We start from the raw sequence: 13,682 nt of genomic DNA, 5'->3' as shown, positions 1-13,682 counted from the left end.
CATTAAATATACACTAAACCCTTTCCATAAGTGCTGCACACTTACCTGTAGCAGCTTTTGTTCATTGGGAGAATTTTCCTTTTCAAGATGGCGCCGCGGGTCTTCTCCCATGGTGCACTGCGGGTGGTCTGCTGCTACGTGCGCGCTCCCGGTAGGCAGGCACCTTTCTGTTCCTGCTCTCCGCTCTGGTGGCATGTATGCACTGCCGATTCCAGCCACCTCATTGGCTGGTCGGCACCACGTGCAGGAGGGAGGAGGGTGTTCGGCCGAGGGAGGAGTCAGCTCGCAGCGTCCACAAGAAGAAAGAAGACTACTGTGCAAGTGCGACTGTTCCAGCGGGAAGAAGAGGACTTTGGTCAGCGCCAGGACAACGGGGACGCCAACACAGGGGGGGGGGGGGGGGTAAGTATATAACTTCTGTATGGCACATATTTCATGCACGATGTATATTACAAAGTGCATGTATATGGCCATACAGAAGTGCTTAGCTTAGCTTTAATTTGTGGGACAACCCCTTTAACGACAGAAAGATTTAGCAAGCGAATGATTTATCTGCCTGTATAAACAGGCTGCACGAGTGAACAAGCGAACTCTGACATCATTCACTGGTGCAAACAATAGATCATTACGTGTAAAAGCACCCTTAAATCCTGTACAAATGTATTACTTCTCACTGCTGCGAAATGTCTATAGTATTATTTAGTCTCTATCAGCAGCACAAATGTCGCTATTCTCTTTGTTACAATGTATAAGCATAGGCAAGTAAATAAATGTCATTAAAGAGACACACAAGCATATTGCAGCTTTTTTGCGCAGAGAAAGAGCGTGTATTGCACGCGTGCCTGCGCAAACACCGTGTGTATTCGTGCAAATACGACGGTCCTCTTTGATGTGCAAATGCACACAAAATAGAGCAGGTCCTATTTTTTGCGGCGTGAGAACCGTGCATGCAGAAAAAAAGTAATGAGAATGAACCCATTGTAATCAATGGGTTCTATTCTCCGCGTTTTGCTCCTTCAATACGCTGAAGGAGTCATCAGGTTGATGTTCTTCCCCCCATGCTTTACACTGCTTCTGCCTGTTATGTATGAGCACAGGCTCACAAGGAAATCAGCATATTGAGATGATTACAGAAAAGTTTGTCTAATTCTAAACTATACACACTCTGGATATCCTCTTTGCAGAAGCATCACAATGTCATTTATTATTTATTAAAGCCTGTTTATTTATTTTTAGGTTTTACATTTTGCTACTCTTCTTATATATTACAGATATGTATTTTGCAATTGTTACTTTCCTCTCTTCTAGCAGTTGCTGCCAGTTTGGCATACAGCAGAACTGTTCTCCTTCTGATTAATAGGAAGGAAAGGTTATTGGGAATATCCACCCACCACTCCCCTGTATAAACATGCGTGGACATTAAATAGTTGCTTTTCTTCATACATATAGATACACAATTGAGAAGGTCTTGAATACTGGATTCTAGAACACTTTATTAGGGTTCACTTGAAATGCAGCACTTGTTATGTTTTTGTATCCGTTAAGACACCTCACACGTCATTTTTTATATTCTTCTCTCGCACATGCTTGGCACAATAAGTCTTATGTTTTCTGTTTTCCCAAATGTGCACTGCTCTTCCTATCCGGCTCTGTTTGTTGACAGCAAAGTGGATAAGCCAAGAATTACAGAACATTTCCACACAAACAGAAGTTGGAGGAGTGTATGAGAAATTACAAGTTCCTGCCTCGTTGTTTACTCTGTGGTCCAACTACCACTATGCTGGCCACACACAGAGTGAAAATTGTAAGCGATATTGAGCAACAGGCCTGATAACACAGATGCCCACATCAGTGCCAGTAAGGGAAGGATATGCTGAGTATTATATTTTCAATCTCATCACCAGGTCTTGAATATGCTAGAAGTTTCAGATTTTGTATAGAATTGCTAGATGCGTTTTATCTATTCACGTGTGGCCTATATGAGCTTTGATCTGGTTATTGAAGTTATGGGCACCGAGATTATTAAGCCGATATGGCTGGTGAACAGATGTTTACGGCAATGTTCTGGAGCATAGGGTTTGCGTTATGGCTTATTCTAGTAAATACATGAGCATGTTTGTTAACACAAACCTAAAATACAAAGTCGACAAGAGTGCCTCTTATGAAAAGAGCTGCTAGTAACATTCACTGACATGTACGTAAATATTTCTGGAGATTCTGGAGAACCGAATAGATGAACTTAAAAGGGGCTTCCCAGGCAAATACTATTGATGGCATGTCTTCAGGATAGGTCATCAATAATTGAACGACTGGGGTCCAGCACCCGTTGCACCAGCAAAGTAAAAAGGGTACGGAGTGGAAGTAGATTGCTCTGGCTCCTATATAGTGGCCAGCACTGGTAATTGCAGGCACAGCTCTTACTGATTTTTATGTGAGGTCTGCCTGTAATTACCAACACCACCTACTACACAGGGGTCAGAGCAATCTGCTTCCACTCCATATCCTGTGTTGTGGCACTGACAGAGTTGACTGGAGTCCACCACTAGGGACCCCAACCAAACAACTGTTAATGAACTATTCTGAGGATAGGTCATCAATAGCATTTGCCCGAAAAATCCCTTTAAAGGGGACTGTACCAAAATCAACGTTTATCACCTATCCACTGCTGAGGCCCCCACCATTCCCAAGAACAGGGAAACCTTGTCCCTCTCTCCTTCTCACTGCACTTTCCGTCGGGATGAGGAGATTGAGTAGAGTCATGGTCACACATGCACATTGTCACTCTATGCATCTTCAATGCAACTGCTAGAGATAGCTGAGTGCTTGTACTTGGCTAATTCCATCAGCCCCATGGAAGATGAATGGCATGACACCGTGCATGTGCAACCTCTCCTCTATTCAATCTCCTCCTTTACGGTGAGGAGGAGAGAGGGAAATGGACCCCCCATCCTTAGTATCGATACAGATCCCAGTAGTGAGACCCCCACTGATCAGACTTAATCAACTATCTTATGGATAGTTACTAAAAGTCGATTTTGGTGCAACACCTTAAGGGGTTGTACCAAGTTCTGAAGTTATTTCCTATACACAGTATAGGGCATAACTTTATGATCGGTGGTGGCCCAACCACTGCTGGGATTCCCACTCATCCCAAGAACGAGGGTCTGGTTGGTACCCGAGTGAATGGAGTAAAGGTTTGCACAGTCACGCTACATTCCATTCACTTGAATGGCAATGGTGAAGATTGCCGAAAAACTTAAACTCTGTACTCTGCAGCGCTGTGACTGAAGTGAATGGAGTAGTGGTGTGCCTGCATAATCTCTGCTACATTCAACCGGACCCCTGTTCTCAGAATCGGTGGGGGTCCTGCAGTTGGACCCCACGATCATAAAGCAGATAAGGAGAGGACTGTCAATCTATCTGAGCTATGCAGGAAGAAGCCAGCAGGGTGCCACCAAGATGACTCCTCTACCCATTCTTCACTCCCCTTTAAACTATGTTTTGTCTGAAAGCATTTTAGTATAAAACATAGCCATCCGTATTTCATGCTGCCTATTATTCGGGCAGCACAAATATCCTGATGGTTCCCCCTTAAGAAGTGATTACGAAGGGAAGTTTTTCTGGCCTTTAATAATGATAAGTGATATGAAGTTTACCTCTCATTAAATGAGTCTGAATCTACAATACCGGCATACAGGACACCTTAATTTCCGTGCACCAGATATCATTCTAAACATTTCCTGCCATGACAGAGCACAGTCATAACAAAACGGATTCAAAATACCAAATGGCTTGTTACCTCCTCTGAAAGCTGAGCTCTTGTTACAGTAGACCTAGTGCTCATGTTACCTCAATGATGACTGGCTATTACTGAAACTCTATACAGTAAGACAATCTATGCACGTTGCAAGATCTACGTACTAATCTGCACTTCCTAGAGAACCCCGCACCTGCTCTTGTGGCTGCCGCTCTCTGGCCACATGGCAACCATCCCAGTTATAAAGTCATTTTTGTGATGCGCTTCCCTTTCATTCATGCTGGAATTTCTTGGCTTTCGGTGTCCATAAACCAGACTGTCTGTGCATGGAAAATATCGCTCTGCTCCTTTTTTTCTAGAGCTATTTGTAAATGTTATAAGGAAAATTCCCTTTGATTTAGATATATTTAATAGACACTTGTACTCTCCCAGGCACAAGCAGTGACAGAATCATGTTCCTTTTTTAACTTCTAATTAACTTGTAGTGCTGGAAGAAAGCCAGAAGGTCCGCTGTAAGACATTTGTGCCACTAAAACAACATTTGTATTACTAGTCTAGAACTATGAAAGGCGCTCTGCTTAAAGGAGTTGCCTTCGGCTTGAGGAAAAACTTTAATAATTCGATAATTCTGCACTCCTGGTGAATCCCTGTAATATAACAGTGATGATGGGAATTAAAGGATAAATGTAAAAGCCCTAATTCCCTAAACGGGTTGTCCACATTTGATCTATTCAAGAACTGTCCCCAAAATAGGTCAACAATAGTTGTTATTCAATTCTGTCATCCAGTGGATCCATTGGACAGGGGATTTCATTTTACTGTTTCCATAACGAAGACGGAAAATGGAATCCCCGAATGGAAACCCACAAATGTGTATTGGCTCTACTTGGTTCATCATTTCCATCTTCCATTTTTAAATATTTCTTACCTAGGGAAGAGCCTAGCTGTCACATGACTATATAGGGATGTAACATGCACTGGAAATGGCACTGTGGAGGTATTGTTCCATCTCCCTTATTTGCATATTACCCAGAGGATCATGAATGGCCTTTTAAGTCTACTTACTCACTGCTCTCCCTAAGAAGAAAACATAGCATTTCTGACCCACGTCCCAGGCCTCTCACTAGCAAAGCCAGAAACCTACTGTACACTGATGATGGGCAAACACTCAGAAACAGCTGTCTTTGTATAGAATCTGGCTTGGCTTTCAATTCCTAGTCATTGTTACAAGGCTTGTATAAAGAGTCTAACATTGATTTGAAGGAATGCTGCCTTCTAATACGTTGCGCTATAGAGGTATTGTTCCATCTCCCTTATTTGCATATTACCCAGAGGAGCATGAATGGCTTTTTTTTAGGTTTCCTTACTCACCGCTCTCTTAGGAGAAAAAATAGCGTTTCTGCCCACTGTAAATGTGAAAAATGTTTTTTGGCTCTCAAAGTCTACAAAGAGCTTATATTGGTTATTCACATTCTGTTAGGAGTGTGTTACGTCTGAGCAGCTTGCGAAACACCTTGTTCAAATTGGACATAGTTAGTTGTCCTAAAAGGACAGATATACATACCATATACTAATGTGGAGAACACAAAATATTGATAACAAAACCAAAAGTGGGGAAAAGGGAACTCTGACCCTAACCTAATGTGATGAGAAACTACCTAAACGAGGGGCACTCGCCCTGATGAGGGCAACCTCACATCAGGAACCTGGGGCAACCCTGACTCCCCTTAATATATAATATTTTCTACAGAACATAACAAAGTATGCGGTATAGATCAAAACAGGCATGCAATGAATCAGATGAAATACAAATGCAAAAATAGCAATTTAGTCAGGAGATAGATGTCACAGCACCCCAATATATTCTTTACACCAAATAGACTTATCTGAGAGTGGAATAGGACATGGGCCCCTAACTTGACCAGAAACACCTTCAGACTAGAAGTATAACTAGCATTTTCCATGAGGAGGAGTCAGAATTAATGTGTGCAGACAGATGCTGATTGGCTAATTGAGAGATGCTCCCCTCAGCCGACCAGTGCATGACCACACCCACAGAGTTGTGCTCAGGTTGATGTCCAGTGCCAAAATGACACTGAGCACGTGCCAGCGAGTGGATCACATGGGCTAGGGCTGATACTGTGACATTACCCCATCACTCTCCAACAAGGCCAGTGAATCATAACTGGGTAATTATGGCAAAATGCAGTAAATTGAAAATAGCAACCAGCAGAATTGTGAATACAGCTTAGACTAGAATAGCACAGGCTGTAACGCAGGAGGATCAGTAAAAGACAAATCATGCAATGTATCTGCAAAACTATTCAACTTTTTACGTAGCATATATTAAACGGGTTGTCTCGCGCCGAAATGGGGTTTTTTTTTTTGCATAGGCCCCCCGTTCGGCGCAGGACAAACCCAAAGGATGTGTTAAAATAAAAAAAAATATATTACTTACCCGAATCCCCGCTCTGCGACTTCTTCCTTCTTTCTACTTCTTCCTTCTCCGGGATCTTCACCCACGATGCACCGCGGGTCTTCTCCCATGGTGCACCGTGGGCTCTGTGCGGTCCATTGCCGATTCCAGCCTCCTGATTGGCTGGAATCGGCACACGTGACGGGCCGGAGCTACGCGATGATGCGTAGAAGGGGCGGAGCCAGAACGCCGCTCGTGCCCGGACGACCAGAAGGGAGAAGACCCTTCTGCGCAAGCGCGTCTAAAAAAGCAAGAAGACCCCGAAATTAGACGGAGCCATGGAGACGGGGACGCCAGCAACGGAGCAGGTAAGTGAATAACTTCTGTATGGCTCATATTTAATGCACGATGTATATTACAAAGTGCATTAATATGGCCATGCAGAAGTGCTAAACCCCACTTGCTTTCGCGAGACAACCCCTTTAAGTGGATGTGACTTTATAATGATATATTAACAGATTTTGTGTATTTTGGCTTATATCATCTTCCCTGAAGTTTGTGTGGGAAGTGTAGTAATCCAGTTTATTTCTCTAGAGCTTTCTTCCTGTTCTTGATCAGGATGTTTGGATTGACATTTCGGTAAGGTTAACAGGCCTAGATGTTTCCAAATAAGAAGAGCAAGATCAATAGTGACCACAAATGTGACTTTCTTAAGCAGATGCACTCAGTGATGGGAAAGTGCAGGTTTTCAAAGAGAATCGTCTCAAAGGAGTAGGCTGCTGTGCTGAGACGTTTATCTATACCAAAGGCTGGGTCAGAATTTGTTATTGTGATGTGGTAAATGAGGCATTTCCAACTTTGGTATTTTTATAGACTTATTCTAGTAGTAGTCAGTTGATTGAGGCCTCATGCATGTAATTTGACTGTGGAGCCCTACTGTACTTCTGTGTGTCTCTGAGCTCATTTCCTTTTTTAGATTCTGTCTATATCCAACATAAACATTTATGATATGCTCCATATTCCCTATTATAGATTCCGTATTATAGAGGCACCCTTATTTATATTTAATCAATTTTACTGATTAGAAAAAAAAGACAAGAACAAAACATGCATTATTTTGTCAAAAGTATTGGACACACATAAAAGGTGATAAAAATCGATTTTATTCACGTTTTTTACTATGGTGTTGGGCCACCTTTGGCCTCAAGGACTACAGTAGGCCTTCTAGGCATGCTTTCCACCAAATTCCGATAGATGTGTAGACGGATTTGCCTCCATTCGTTAAAGAGAGCTTCACCTAGTGATGCTGGGGATGTTGACCATGTTTGGCATGCATTGACATTGCGTTCTAGTTTGTCTCCACGATGCTCAATGGGATTGAGATTTTGGGCTGGCCAATGAAGTTTGCAGATGTTCTGCTCCACAAACCAAGCATCAACACTGTGTGCCGTATGAAACGGTGCTCGTCATGTTGGTAGAGACGTGGAGCTGTACAAACATATTATCACAGGGTAGGAAATGTTACATTATCAAGAATGTCTCTGTACCCATTGGCATTGAGGGTGGACTTCATTATAACCAATGTCCCTGGTTCTTCCTAGCAGAAACACCGCCACATCATAACAGAATCTTCTCCAAACTTCACTGTTGGGATGATGCAGTTGCATAGAAACTACTCTGTAAGCAGCCACCAATCACGTATTGTGATCCATCCATCCACAGCACTTGATTCCACTCATCTATAGGCCAAGAAAGACGCTCCAAGTACCTTGCAGGTGCCTCTGTGCATTCACTGCTGTGGTGATGGGTGTGTGTGCAGCCATTCGTACATAGTATTTCCTCCAGTTTCCAACTATTAAGAGCAGACCATACAAATGAGAAAGGACATGAGTTGCGGGTGAGATTAAAACAACTACAACTGTGTCAAAGGGTCCAAGGAACGGGATACAGAGCCATTAGCTCTAACAAAAGAGAAAAGTTGCAAATGGGAGAACCATACAAGGGACATATCTGGTGTGGCTCACCTAAGGTATGAGAAGGAAGACCAGCGGTATCCTCCTTTACATAGGGTGGTTTAACATCTGAGTTGGGGATTCTACTTTCCTTCTCTGTCTCTGGACGGAATCGAACAGCGCCGGACAGACCCCACTGACTATAATGGGGTCCGCTCAGCTGCCCGGCTTTTGGACTGAAGAATGCAGTGCTTTTTCTTTCGGTATTTTCATCCGGTTCTGCGAAAGATGTTTCTGGGAAAGCTAGAGAACAACCAATAGCAGTTTGGACTGTTACAGCTCCAGTAGCAGATGCTGCCAGCTTTCCTAGGATTTTAGGAATATCTGTGTGATATAATGGACAAGGGTTAGTATGTACAACATAACTGGGCAGAATTGTGGAATCTGAGAAAGCTGTGTGACAGGATCTGCACTGACAACCATTAATGTTGATTCAGACTTCCCAGAAACAGATATAACTAAGGCTGGCTTCACTAAAGAGCTTTTTGTTTCCATTGTCCAGCTTTGCCATGGTAGCTGAGCAAGGAAAAATCTAAAGTTCTGGATCAGATGATGGGCCGCTCCCGAGGGACCCCATTATTTATAATGGGGTCCGTTGGGTTACTGCTTTGCCCTTCGGCATTTTAGAAGTCAGAAATGTCACAGCATGCTTTTCTATTTCGTTCCACATTTCGTAGCAGAGGCTTTGCATGGAATCTCCTACACAGATATAAACATAGCCTAAAAACACATGACTAGGATTTATGACAATTCTAGAGAAGATAACAGTTCTCGACAAGTGATTCTTATTCTTCCAGGAAAGACGTGTTACTTTATTGGGTGGTATTTGTACTTCACTAAGCAGAAAATCTAAAAGACAGACATTGTAACTGTATGGTGTCAGGATTTTATTAGCATTGTACTATAAAATCGGGATGCGTCTAATTAAATACTGGGTTTAAACCATAGATATTATTAGACACTAAGCCGTGGCATAACAGTGCGGCTCCAAAAACATTCATTACCCACAAAGTGATGCTTGTTGTGCAGCATTTTGCATGTATCTGCATAGATCCTGCTTGTAGCTTTGCATGGTTTGGCCCCACTTAAAGGGGTTGTCCCGCGAAACAAAGTTGGGGTATACACTTCTGTATGGCCATATTAATGCACTTTGTAATGTACATTGTGCATTAATTATGAGCCATACAGAAGTTATTCACTTACCTGTTCCATTGCTAGCGTCCTCGTCTCCATGGTGCCGTCTAATTTTCAGCGTCTAATCGCCCGATTAGACGCGCTTGCGCAGTACGGTCTTCTCCCTTCTGAATGGGGCCGCTCGTGCCAGAGAGCTGCTCCTCGTAGCTCCGCCCCGTCACATGTGCCGATTCCAGCCAATCAGGAGGCTGGAATCGGCAATGGACCGCACAGAAAACCTGCGGTCCACCGAGGGTGAAGATCCCGGCGGCCATCTTCGCAAGGTAAGTAAGAAGTCACCGGAGCGCGGGGATTCGGGTAAGTACTATCCGTTTTGGTTTTTTTTAAACCCCTGCATCGGGTTTGTCTCGCGTCGAACGGGGGGGGGGCTATTAAAAAAAAAAAAAAACCCTTTTCGGCGCGGGACAACCCCTTTAATTATGTGGCCTAGATTGCTTTGGCTTGCTCTGTTCCAAGACTCATAAAGACTGTGAATGTGCACATAGATTCTACAATATTTCACAGAGTAGGCAGAGCAAAAAGTCGCCAAATTTAACTTGAGTAGCCCTTTCACAGTGGTGACTTGAATTAAAAAATATAATTTTTATTTTGAACTTTTTAAAAATGCACATATAGGGGCACAACACATAAAACAACAAAAACAAAAAAAGTAAGTAAGGGGCGTGGTAAATACCATCCAACCACACCGTCACTAAAGATGGGCATCCAATTGTGCTGTGTGTGTGGGTGTTTGTGTGATCTGGTCACCGGCGACCACGAAGTTTTTTTGTCCTGCTTAAAGCCGGTAATGTATGAGGCAGGGGTATATTGGTACTTGGGGTTTGTAAGATTATCCCCAGTTGTTTTGGTCTTTTTTATTTATAAAGCCCACACACCATAGATGGATGCAATTTTTAGTGATTTGAACGTTTGTTTCTTCACAATTCTTTTTTGACCCCCCCCCCCTTTTTTTCAAAGGAGGGTAGAGGTACCTGACCAATTCCTAAATGGATAGTCGGAATTGGCCTTGGCCGTAGGGATCATCTCCCGAGGTTGCTAGATATGTATGATGCCAACCTCCAGAGAGAGTCTCCCGGTTAGTATAGGACGGCCTCGCCTCTATAGATAAGGGTCGTAGTGTAAATACTTGACCCAAGCGTATTCGAATTTCCCTTTTTAGTATGCTGATTCTCGTATTTAATTGCTCGACGCGTTTCACCACTTCAATTCTCGTGGATCATCAGGAGCATTATAAATCGGGATTGAGTAGAGACAGTATAGATGATATCATGAGGTCACCAATAGACCAATTGATAAAGAAACGAATATCTTAATTTTTGGAGGGCCTGTTCATGCAGCAGGTTTCTCAAAGGATCGGGTCTAGCCTGGGTAGAAAGTTCGATACTCAAATTTCTCTTATTGACAAAAGCAATAATTTGAGATTTGCCAGAGATAGCGTATCCTAATGACCCAAATCAGCCTTGAATGCGAATGTCTGGCGTGGGGTGTTCAGGACTGATACGGGAATGTTCAAGCTGCTACTACTCACAGAAACATACCATAGGGATGCAGTATTATGCTGTGAGTAAAGTAGTATTGGAGCAATCCGTCTCTGTCCAGAGATTGGATAGCCGGTTCGTCCTATGCAATATGCATACTGGGACGCTAAGCCGGTATCGCAAGGGTTTTTGTGCCTGTGCTTATTCAGGACACATATCCCCAGGTGAGGAAAAGGAGAGAAGCACTAGCCCCCTGCTTCTCTATAGAGAACACCCCGTTCACCAATCTGCTGCTTCTTTAGCTATCACATAAACAGACTAGTGGTTTACTAGCCCGTTACGTGTAGGAGCTTATCTAACAGAACCCGCCCGAGTTTCTTTTCCCAGAGTGTCAGAATTGACAGAAGAAAAGGATGGCTACAAGATGAAAATAACAAAAGTTGGTGTCCATAGCCCAGATGGTAGGCTAGGGAATGAGCTCTGGATGCAAGGTGCTTGCCTTATATAGTGCAGTGCCCTCCTTCAAGAGGGTGTGATCAATTTGTCCACCTATCAAGATAGACTACGCCCCCTTGTGTACACATCATGTGGATGGGAAGGGCTCATTTGTTATTATTAGACTCCATGTAAACCCAGCACTGGATCGGGAGTCCTCAATGGTTACTGGAGTGTGGGTCCTCTGATGTTGTGGAAACGATCGTCCCTCAGGGCTCCTCTCCACTGGCGACGGCGATAATCGCTGCGAGAAAATCGCAATGCCAAGATCGCATCGCATCGCCGCAAAACCGCAAGTTTGCGATTGCGCTGCGATGCGACGCGATATCCGCCCTGCCACTACGCTGTGTGTGCGAGAGAAAAACGCAAAACGCCCCCTCTGATCTTTCCTATAGACCACATCAGTAGAGGCATAGCCCGCGCCGATCGTCACACTGGGGGCTCCTTTCCACTGGCGAGATAGTTGTGCGTTTTCAGTGCGATGCGAGAGTGCGGGTTCTCGGGGGAAGGTCCTGCACGTGTGGTTCTGTGACAGCCTTTCCATTGGCGATGTTTGGGGGCAGGCTGCGATGCGAGGATTAAAAATCGCAGCAGGGGGATTGTTTCAGCGTTTTGCGTTTTTCTCTCGCACACACAGCGTAGTGGCAGGGCGGATATCGCGTCGCATCGCAGCGCAATCGCAAACTTGCGGTTTTGCGGCGATGCGGTGCGATCTTGGCATTGCGATTTTCTCGCAGCAATTATCGCCGTCGCCAGTGGAGAGGAGCCCTGAGGGACGATCGTTTCCACAACATCAGAGGACCCACACTCCAGTAACCATTGAGGACTCCCGATCCAGTGCTGGGTTTACATGGAGTCTAATAATAACAAATGAGCCCTTCCCATCCACATGATGTGTACACAAGGGGGCGTAGTCTATCTTGATAGGTGGACAAATTGATCACACCCTCTTGAAGGAGGGCACTGCACTATATAAGGCAAGCACCTTGCATCCAGAGCTCATTCCCTAGCCTACCATCTGGGCTATGGACACCAACTTTTGTTATTTTCATCTTGTATCCATCCTTTTCTTCTGTCAATTCTGACACTCTGGGAAAAGAAACTCGGGCGGGTTCTGTTAGATAAGCTCCTACACGTAACAGGCTAGTAAATCACTAGTCTGTTTATGTGATAGCTAAAGAAGCAGCAGATTGGTGAACGGGGTGTTCTCTATAGAGAAGCAGGGGGCTAGTGCTTCTCTCCTTTTCCTCACCTGGGGATATGTGTCCTGAATAAGCACAGGCACAAAAACCCTTGCGATACCGGCTTAGCGTCCCAGTATGCATATTGCATAGGACGAACCGGCTATCCAATCTCTGGACAGAGACGGATTGCTCCAATACTACTTTACTCACAGCATAATACTGCATCCCTATGGTATGTTTCTGTGAGTAGTAGCAGCTTGAACATTCCCGTATCAGTCCTGAACACCCCACGCCAGACATTCGCATTCAAGGCTGATTTGGGTCATTAGGATACGCTATCTCTGGCAAATCTCAAATTATTGCTTTTGTCAATAAGAGAAATTTGAGTATCGAACTTTCTACCCAGGCTAGACCCGATCCTTTGAGAAACCTGCTGCATGAACAGGCCCTCCAAAAATTAAGATATTCGTTTCTTTATCAATTGGTCTATTGGTGACCTCATGATATCATCTATACTGTCTCTACTCAATCCCGATTTATAATGCTCCTGATGATCCACGAGAATTGAAGTGGTGAAACGCGTCGAGCAATTAAATACGAGAATCAGCATACTAAAAAGGGAAATTCGAATACGCTTGGGTCAAGTATTTACACTACGACCCTTATCTATAGAGGCGAGGCCGTCCTATACTAACCGGGAGACTCTCTCTGGAGGTTGGCATCATACATATCTAGCAACCTCGGGAGATGATCCCTACGGCCAAGGCCAATTCCGACTATCCATTTAGGAATTGGTCAGGTACCTCTACCCTCCTTTGAAAAAAAGGGGGGGGGGCAAAAAAGAATTGTGAAGAAACGAACGTTCAAATCACTAAAAATTGCATCCATCTATGGTGTGTGGGCTTTATAAATAAAAAAGACCAAAACAACTGGGGATAATCTTACAAACCCCAAGTACCAATATACCCCTGCCTCATACATTACCGGCTTTAAGCAGGACAAAAAAACTTCGTGGTCGCCGGTGACCAGATCACACAAACACCCACACACACAGCACAATTGGATGCCCATCTTTAGTGACGGTGTGGTTGGATGGTATTTACCACGCCCCTTACTTACTTTTTTTGTTTTTGTTGTTTTATGTGT

The 13,682-nt window shown here is 44.0% G+C and overlaps 1 protein-coding gene across 2 annotated transcripts in view; it reads left to right on the top strand.

The window, feature by feature from the left end:
- SEMA4B (semaphorin 4B) overlaps window positions 1–13,682 on the top strand; it is a 74,950-nt gene that overhangs the window by 14,597 nt on the left and 46,671 nt on the right. The gene's annotated exons all lie outside the window — the stretch shown is intronic.

This window comes from Eleutherodactylus coqui, chromosome 2 (assembly GCF_035609145.1).
Source record: "Eleutherodactylus coqui strain aEleCoq1 chromosome 2, aEleCoq1.hap1, whole genome shotgun sequence".
NCBI classification, from domain to species: Eukaryota; Metazoa; Chordata; class Amphibia; order Anura; family Eleutherodactylidae; genus Eleutherodactylus; species Eleutherodactylus coqui.
Note: the sequence above shows the minus strand (reverse complement) of the source record. Positions and strands in the feature narration are given on the sequence as shown.